Below are 9,451 nucleotides of genomic sequence, written 5' to 3'. Positions count from 1 at the left end.
TAGATTTCAACATGTCAATACCTCAGAGGGGTAGATAAATAAAAGATATGTGCTGTAAATACCACGATTGCAGGTTTTTCCTGCCAGCTCAACAGACAAACAAATTTTGCAGAGATATTCCTGTGCCACTGCAGAATGCGGCAAACACTTTATCCAAACTGGGAATGAATTTCTCGGCACAATGTTCAATGATCTCCGTTTCTAAAACTCTTTCCTGGCTATTTGTAGAGAAAACAAGATGAGGCTCATTAATATTTAAAAACTACCATCATTGCAAGAGTGTGAATGATTACATTTGCTAAAATCTGTGGCAATTTTCCAGAAATACTCAAAAGGGTCATGTCAGGTTTGTTGTTCGGAAGCACTTCGAAGTGTCAATGTTCAAGCAAAATCAATTTCAGTGGAAATTTGCAGAATCACCACAATCTCTGATAACAGCCAGAGCAAACTCCAGTATAAAATCTGACAATAAACAAACAGATCACTCCAAGTGGAGAAATGCCGCAAAACTGTTCGAATGTGATATTAAAGTAATAGAAAAATAATGTTTACCGTGAAGTAGCATTGATGCAATGAGAACTGTGAACGAAAGCACTGATTTATTATTTGAATTTCGTGTGGTCATTGCTGTGGGAAAAATATCCAGAGGTTTGATTGATGCAAGAATCAACTAGCGTATGGTGAAGAAAACAAAACGAATGGTATTTTGAAATGGGGAATAGTATTACACTAGATGTTCCAGAACTGGTGTAGTGCGAACCTTTCCGTTGTGAACAATGATGACGTGGAATGAGTGGATAAGATAAATGTTAAAATTTGGCATGTGGGCAGGGGAAGTTATATTTTGTGAAATGGGTGGAAATGGCCTCGGCCTTTGTCAAATATCATGTTGGCATCATTCTTAGTTGATTTTAAAGATACGGTTCTGTCAAGGGCACTGTCTGTCAACTGGTCCATTAGTGTTAATATGGTTCTGTTGATGAAACTAGAAACATGGGAAGTAGATTTGGAAGAAAAGTTATCAAGGTGACTGTTGCTGAGAGCAGCCCCAGGCTGAGGCAGTTCCCAGAAATGAATGTAAATTCATCTTCCATTCCGACCACATTTCTTCCCATTTGCTCAATTTCCCAGCATTTTTTCTGAAAGCTTTACATTGAGCTTCAGAACATAAAATGTCCATTTCCTTTTCCCTCACTCCTGTAACCAGCCTTTCATTGAGAAGCTGAACTGTTCCAAGAAGATGACCAGAAGCCTGAGGAGCTGCACTCCATCTTTTCATTGGGCGCATTGCATGCTTTTCTGACTCAACATTGAATTCACAAATTTCAGGTTGCAAACACAGTCATTCTTTTCAGATAAAAGATGATGGTATTAATTCTACGGGTTACCTAATCTGTCATTCTTTCTACATTCCGCAACTTATGCTCACTCTTCCCTTTTGCCTTTACTGTTTCCTTAAACTCAGCACTTACTTGGAACCTTCTGCACTGATCACGATTTTTTGGTGCAGACAGACAGTCACAGGACAAAAGCAACATTGTTTCTGTGTCTCCATGTGCCAGCTGGCTTGTTGAGTGTTTCCAGCATTTCAGTTCCCACTTCATACCGATTTGTTCTCCTTTTGCCTTGCAGTGACTGTGAATAAAGCTCGAGCCATCACTCCTTTCAAGTTTCTTTTATGCGAATTTTCGACTTGAGACTGATCCTGACAACGTGAGTATATCTTTCCCAGCCCAAATTTCCATAGAGATGGTGTTGGTCAGCAACCTTCTGGAAAAATAATTCCCGCAATACTGTAGAGAGCTCCTTAGACATCGGTTTGTGGGATGCACACTTATAGAGACAGTAAACAATCTTGGAATAGCTGCGTGTTGTCATGTGCCATGACAAGAACAGAATGATGGAGACATCGAAAATATAGAAGGCATAGAATAGGAGAACAGCAGCTGAATCTGCCAGAGAACATAGGAGAAATATAGCACAGAACAGTACTGTTCATGTAACTTTACCATTACGAAAGTAATCATGCAATAATCACACTGTCACTGATGAAAGGCTCACCGACTCATTTAATCCTTTGCCAACATCCATTGACTCCAAGCAAAATTACATCCTTTATCCTTGACGGTCCTACCCTCTCCCTGGTCACCCTCTGGTTTGATTTTACATTGAAAAATTCGTTTGGACTCTCTTTAATACGATTTGGCAAAGTCACTTCACGTCCGCAAATGGCCTCCTCATTTTTGCTTAATTTCTTCAGGGCGTTCTTTATATTCCTCACAGTTCCTGTCCAATGGCAAAATCCCTAAAAATGTTTTATTCTATTCCTGATTGTATTTACAACCTCTTTCGTCATCCAAGTTTCTCTTATATCATTACCTTTATCCTTCAACCTTACTGAAACATGCCTGTCCTGACCTCTGGTCAGCGAGTCTTTAAAGGATTCCCATGTCATTTGTGGAATTTCCAATCTCATCTGCTCCCAATTTACTCTCCCAGGGTCCTTCCTATCAATGCTATAGTTTGCCCTGCCCTGATCTAAGATATTCTCCTCGTTTCAGACATTTGGTTATTCATTTTTGTCACAAAACTGAAGGAGTTTTGATCGCTGTATCCAGCCTCTTCTGCCACTGAAATGTCAGTCACCTGTCCAAGCTTGGAAATGGAATTTGATTTGGTTTATTATTGTCACATGTATCGACGTACATTATGAAACTTGTCTTGCACACTATTCATGGAGATCAATTCATTACACTGGGCATCGAGTTAGGACGATGTAAATCAACAACAAATGGCAGAATTAAGTGGTACAGCTACAGAGAAAGTGCAGTGTCAAAGGGGACTTGCCAAATTTCTTCAGCCTCCTGAGGAAGTATGTGCGCTGATGAGTTTTCTTGTCCTTGGCATCTTCGTGGTTGGACCAGGTGATGTTCACTCTTGGGAACTTGAAGCTCTCAAAACTTTCGACCTCAGCACCGTTGATGTAGACAGGAATATGTGCACTGCCCCACTTCCTCAATTCAATGAACAGGTCTTATTTTGCACACATTCAGGAAAAGTGACTGCTTGCGGACAGACCTGGAAATCCTGGAGTGGATTGAGGTGGACTGTGAAGTGAGTTGTTGAACCCATGCAGATATGAAGGTCCTGAATAGGAGTGTAAGTGGGGTTCGTCAAGGGGAGCGTGCTGGTATATGGAATGGGGTGTTCCATAGGGACAAGCTTTTGGTCTGGAGGGGCCCCGCTTCATGCCTCAGAGCCGAATGTCCCTGAAGATTAGGCTTTCCATCCAGTAGGGGCCTTGGGACTCCAAACCTGCTGTCTCCAATGCTCGGGTCTTCACTCCGGTAGGTCCTCGGCACCGGGGTTCTGCATCAGGAGCTCCAGTGGTGTCCAGGAGTTATGACTCGATGGTGGAGGCTCGGTGGGGTTGGCTCTTCACTCTGAGCAGACTTCAATGTATATGGGCCCGTCCTGGACCTCAGTGGCGGTTCCGACGTGGGACCGGGAGTGAGGTTGGTGGATCATTCGCTCCTGGAGGTCGGAAGATCGCCAGATCTGTATTTCCTACTGTAAGGTCTATAGTATAATCTCATCAGAGTGACTGCACCTTTCCTATAGATGAGCTCTACCCATGTGCCCTCAGTTGATGAGCCCTCCAGTATGTCCTCTTAAGGTGCATTCCTGATTGGTGAGGGATCCCATTCACCTCTTTTACTTCCCTTTCTCTCATACCTGAAATATTGAAATCCTGGAATATTGTGCTGCCAGTCCTATCCTACATGCAACCATATTTCTCTCATGGACACATCTTCACAGTTGCATGAACAGATCCCGTCTCTGAGTTCACCTGCTTTACCTCCAATACCATTTGCACTGAAACAAACACACTTCATCCCATCAGTCCCATCATGTTCCTTCACCTCTCTCTGCCTGTCCTTCGTTTCTGACTTGCCATAACTTCTACCTTCCCATCAATTCCTCCAACATCTGACCTGCAGCTTTGGTTGCCAAGCCCTGTAACTCTGGTTTAAACACTCCAGATTACAACTATTGAACCTCCCAACAAGGATATTGGAATCCCTCCAGTTTAGGTGCAACCAGTCACTCCTGTAAAAGTCCCACCTGCCCCAGAAGCGGGCCCAATGACTCACATAGCTGAACCCTCCACACTGCACCAGCTCCTCAGCCATGTGTTGAACTGCACTATTTTTCATTTCATTGCCCCAGTAGCACGTTGAACGCATAACGCTCGTGATGACAACCCTAGAGGTCCTGCTTTTTTAACTTACTGCCAAACTAACTAAATTTTCTTGCACAACTGCATCTCCCTCCCTGTCTATTTCATTGCTACTAAAATTCAAGATTCAAGGTTTGCCTTATTGTCATTTCTCTGAGTATTTACATACACAAAAAAAGAAATACTGTTTCTCACCAGCTCATATCAGTGCAACAAAAAGAACAGTGATAAATATCTAAAATAGTCTATAAAAACATCTCTAAAACAAAACTAGAAACATATCAACATCACATATCCATATCTGTTAAAATGCGTTTCTGTATTAATAAGTGCTTATTCAGCTCTAGATGAAGTTCAACGCATCAGGTCACTAACTATCGAACTGTTTCTGTATTGGTGTGAGTATGTACGTGTGTGTGGAGGGAGAGATTGTCGGTGAAAGTGTTAGGGACACAGTCCACTTCTGATCCTGACTGCTTGTGGGATAAAGCTGTTCAGCATCCTAATAGATCTAGATCAGATGCTCCAATATCTCTTCCCCAACGGCAGAAGGGAAAACAGGTCGTGAGAAGGGTGATGAAAGTCCTTAATGATGGCCGCAGCTCTGCGAACGCGGCGTTGCTGATAGATCTCCATCAAAAAAGGGAGAAGGGCCCCAATGCTCCTGCTAGCTGTCCTCACCATCCTACTGAGCTGCTGTTGTTCGTAAGCCTTACAGCTACCAAACCAGGAGGTGAGGCAATAGGTCAGGATGCTTTCAATGGTGCCGCTGTAAAAAGTGATGAGGTACGGAATAGGGAGGCCTGTCTTTCTGGGTCTCCGGAGGGGGTTAAGCCGCTGCTTGGATTACTTAACGATGGCTGCAGTATTAATAGTGGAGGTCAGATGATCCGCTAAGTGAACCCCTCCAGGAATTTAATGTTGCTGACTCTCTCATCATTGACCCCAGGTTGCTTGCCCTCCCCTTTCAGAACGCCTGTACCCACTCAGCACATCCTTTACTTTGGCACTAGGGAGGCAACAGACCATCATGGAGTCACTTTTACGGTCACATATATGCTTATCTGTACCTCTGACTATAGAATCACCAATCAATTTTGTTGGACTGGTTGTTGCCCTTCCTTGCTCAGACGTGATGCCACTTTTATGACTGCCGCTGCTATTTTCCCCTTAGAGGACAGACAACTGCAACAGCATCCAAAATGGTATCGTTCTCTGAGAGCTGGATATCCACAGAGACTCCTTGAATACATGCAGGCCTCTACCGGTAGTCTAACATCTCTTTGGCTGAACCACGGTTGTGACCACCGCCCGAAAACTATTACCTGAAAACATATCTGTCTCTGCTTTGTTCCTCAATTTGTCCAACTACCACTACAAATGAACCATGTTGATGAGAGGGGTGCTCCTGGGTACATTTCTTCAGGAGTCCTGACTGCTCCCTGATGCCCCACGTCTGACTATTGGAGCACATCACTCTACTGACAGACATTACAACACATTTTATAAAACAGAATCTCGTGGAATTAAGGAGAAGCAGACAACCTACCTTGCACTTCCTTGTTGATGCTTACCCTCTTCACTGAAGCCTGGTATTCATTAAAGCCCGCAATTTAACCTACCAGCTGCACTACCAAATCAAAGCTGCCCCGATCAAAATGGTCGCTGCCGTGCAGCCTGCCTTCCTTTCATTCTATGCAAACAGGTCTTCACCTGTAAAAAAACTTTCAAGCTGTTCTGCTTCCTCATTTCTGCTGCATTTTCTAACTGCTAATCATTCTATATCATATTGGAGACTTGTTTTAACTCGCAGCTGAACTTCTTTCCTGCACTGGAGGAAATTTTGGAAAATTATCTCTCAGTCAACAGCTTGTTGTTGAATTACACCACTCACTCAAAAGTGGGGAGAAGGACGAAGGTAATGAATTGGGGCAGATTAAAAAAACCTTAACCCAAGGTAAGTGACAGGTAGAGCGGGAGAAAATGTCAGTGAAATAAATACAGAACGCAGACTGGAAAGTAACGACGCCAGGGTACTCAATGGAGGGATGCTGAGAACCCACAATTATGGAAGTATCTTATCTGTTTAAGGCACGTGAAAATGATCATGGGCACTGGAGGATGTTCCTCCCTTCCGGGAGATTGAGAAATTTTTGCAAAATAATTTTTATGACGCGGAGATGTGATATCATTGTTTTAGCCATTTTGTATGTAAATAACATAAAACATTAGGTGTGGACATTGACAGACACAGTTGGATAATGATGGACGAGGGGATGAGATCTTTGCTTTCTCTTTCTCACCTGGATACAGGGCAGCAAGAAAAAGGAATTAAACCGGCATCCAGCACTGTGAGATGTTTCCAAACGGTTGATAATAGTATGGGTGGGGACAGGACCGCTGAATTATTTTTCCAATGTGCCAAGCTGGTGGTGGTGGAGCTGTGGGAAATGAAGAGAAGTCTGGTCACAGTGAACGCCAATGTGAGCTGGAATATAATCTTTGCAATGGGCTGAGCAATGTCTTCCAGAGCGGTAAACTGCGTGGACAAAACGCTTTTTATCGGGTCGGTGACTCATTTCCTTCTTAGATTATCTCAGGTCATTGGTTTCTCAGAAGAAGGCGAATGAAAGAAGATGGACCGTCAAATCCATGAATGGGCATGTTCTTTCTCATTGGTGTGTTACAGCAAACAGCAGTTAACGCTTCAATCACACTGAAACCCCATTGGTTGTTTGGAGAGAGACATCAGATACTGTGAAAAACAGTTGTCGGAGCAACAACTTTCAGATCAATTGGAGTATCAGAAGGTTTTGGAGAGACGATTCTATGTCCACTGTGGTTGCTCAGTTAAAGTTCTGGAACCATTGCTGCAACTGACCACCGGGAGTATGCTGCGGTCCTGCTTGGCACTGATTGTGTTGCAGATCTGGAACAGTGAGTTTAGTGAAAATATTGAAAGTATTCAGTTGTAAATTCACAATGTGATTATTATTAAAATCTACAATCGCGTAACTTCATAGCTTTGTTTCTGAACGTTGAGTAGTATGGAAAGTAAAAATTGTTTGTCTCTCAGTTTTAATATTGTGATGAAACAATGCTGGTATATTAAACGGCTGGAACATGTCTTGCCCTTGCGAATCACTCACCTGTCCAAATCAACTCTGAATATGTTTTCATAATTAGAGTTCAATGGCAAAACTGATCAGAAAATAGGGTGATTTTATTCAAATTCATGACGATGGGAACGGAACAATGAAGTTTGGTAGCTACTTTGCAGTTAACTTAATTACTTATTGTGGAATGTTTGTTACTTCTCCCCTGCGTTGGAAAGTGCTCCATTCTGCCGGTGATAGTACATGTATTTCCATTACATTGCATGCACTAACATTTTTTAACTTCCCATTGAGATTTTTGTCAAACAGCAAACAGTGAAATTTGCGCCGAAACAAAGTAGGTGTCTCATAAATACCCATCCGCAAACCACCCCACCCCCAGCTCCTTTGTGCTCTATTTCTGAATAGATTATTTATCTAAGTTATCAGAACTAGGGAACAGTTACTGTTGGAAAACAGGGCGTCGGATTTGGGAGTACATAACTCGTTTCGTGTGAACAGCAGTCAAACCTGTCTTTGTAACTGACTGAACGCGCGCACACATTCCTATGACTGGGAAGTATCAGTTTGAGTTCCATCTACAACAATGTGATCCAGTGAAGTGAATGAATTTAAAGAATATTATCATGTTTCTGGAAAGGCCTTACACACGTTAGGCAATTAAACTCAATCTGTTCTTGAGCGAACACTGTTAAAATTAACATTAATTTTGGTATTATTCTGAAATGCAATATTCGAAGGATGACTACACTGAAATTTGCAAACAGTGATGCAGTTTATTTAATTGCTCCCAAATATGTGATAGTTTCTATCAAATTGAATTTTCAATTTTGCACTTTTGTTCATCCGGAGAAAAGCAACAAACCATTTTCTCAGTGAACTTACCCGTGATCAATTCTGTGGATGTGAATTTCCTGTTCCTGAGATGTTGAAGTTTTCTCCATATTCCTTTAGACCTCGTCCGGGTTTAACGCAGACTGTAGATTTTCGTGAAAATGTTGCGAATGGATCCTCTGCCTCCTTTCACTACTTTATGTTGAATGTTTAATGTAAGCCTGTCATAGAACGGGAATCCTCAGGAGAACAGCAGCATCAAGGGAAGGAGAAACGGAGTTAATATTCAGGCAGAATAGACCACATTTGTGGAAAATCAAACGGAATAAAAAGATACCTCTGTATCTCTTTCCTCAGAACCTGCTAAGCTATCAAGTGTTTTTGACTGTTAGCTCGTTTGTTGAATTGGCTGCTCTATTACAAAAAACGAAAGCAAGGCATATATCTGACTTTCATTGCAGTTGTCGCTTGCAAACATTTTACTCTCAGGGAAACGGACCCAAACACCATTTATATGTGTAAAGTTGTTTAGAAGTCTTTAATCGATGCTGAATGGCACTCTAATGCAAACTGCATTTATTGTTCAGAATTTGTCAGTAAGTTAACAACATGTGAATTGCATGTCAAGAGGGTTTGCGTAATTTGCAATATATATTGGCATTTAAATATATTCTCTACTGTGACTTTTTAAATGGCAGCAGTTTATTCCATAATATTTCTCTTTGGAAATAATGGTGGATTAATTTTACTGTCAGAAAATAGCGTTAGAAGGTCGTGGAGATAAACAGCAGGCAAATAGCGCGTCCGCCCATCGAGTCTGCGCCGAGCAGCAACAACTTGATTCCAAATTAATCTTATTTTAAAATGTGCCTCTTTCTCAACATCCACCCGCAGATTCTACAACTAAATTATATACAAGGGACAATTTACAGTGGCCATTTAACGTAACACAACGTCCGTCTGTGGCAAGTGGGCAAATCTGGAGTGTCACTTGGGTAATGTGGAGAATCTACGCACCCAGCAGCAGAAGTCAGGACTAAACCCAAATCTCTGGTGCCTCAGTGCATTATTTCAATTTGTTGAACAAACTAGAAAGATCTTCCACGCAATGCTGCTTGTGCTACGACCGTGCAGTTGGCGAGACTCCGGTTTGATTCTACCTGTCGGAGCTGTCTGCGTGAAATTCGTGCGTTCTCCGTGTGAGAGCGAGGGTTTCTCCCGCGTGTTCTGGTTTCCCCCCACATGCCGATGCCTTGCTGGT

Source organism: Pristis pectinata, chromosome 29 (assembly GCF_009764475.1).
Source record: "Pristis pectinata isolate sPriPec2 chromosome 29, sPriPec2.1.pri, whole genome shotgun sequence".
NCBI lineage: Eukaryota > Metazoa > Chordata > Chondrichthyes > Rhinopristiformes > Pristidae > Pristis > Pristis pectinata.
This window is presented reverse-complemented; position numbering follows the sequence as displayed.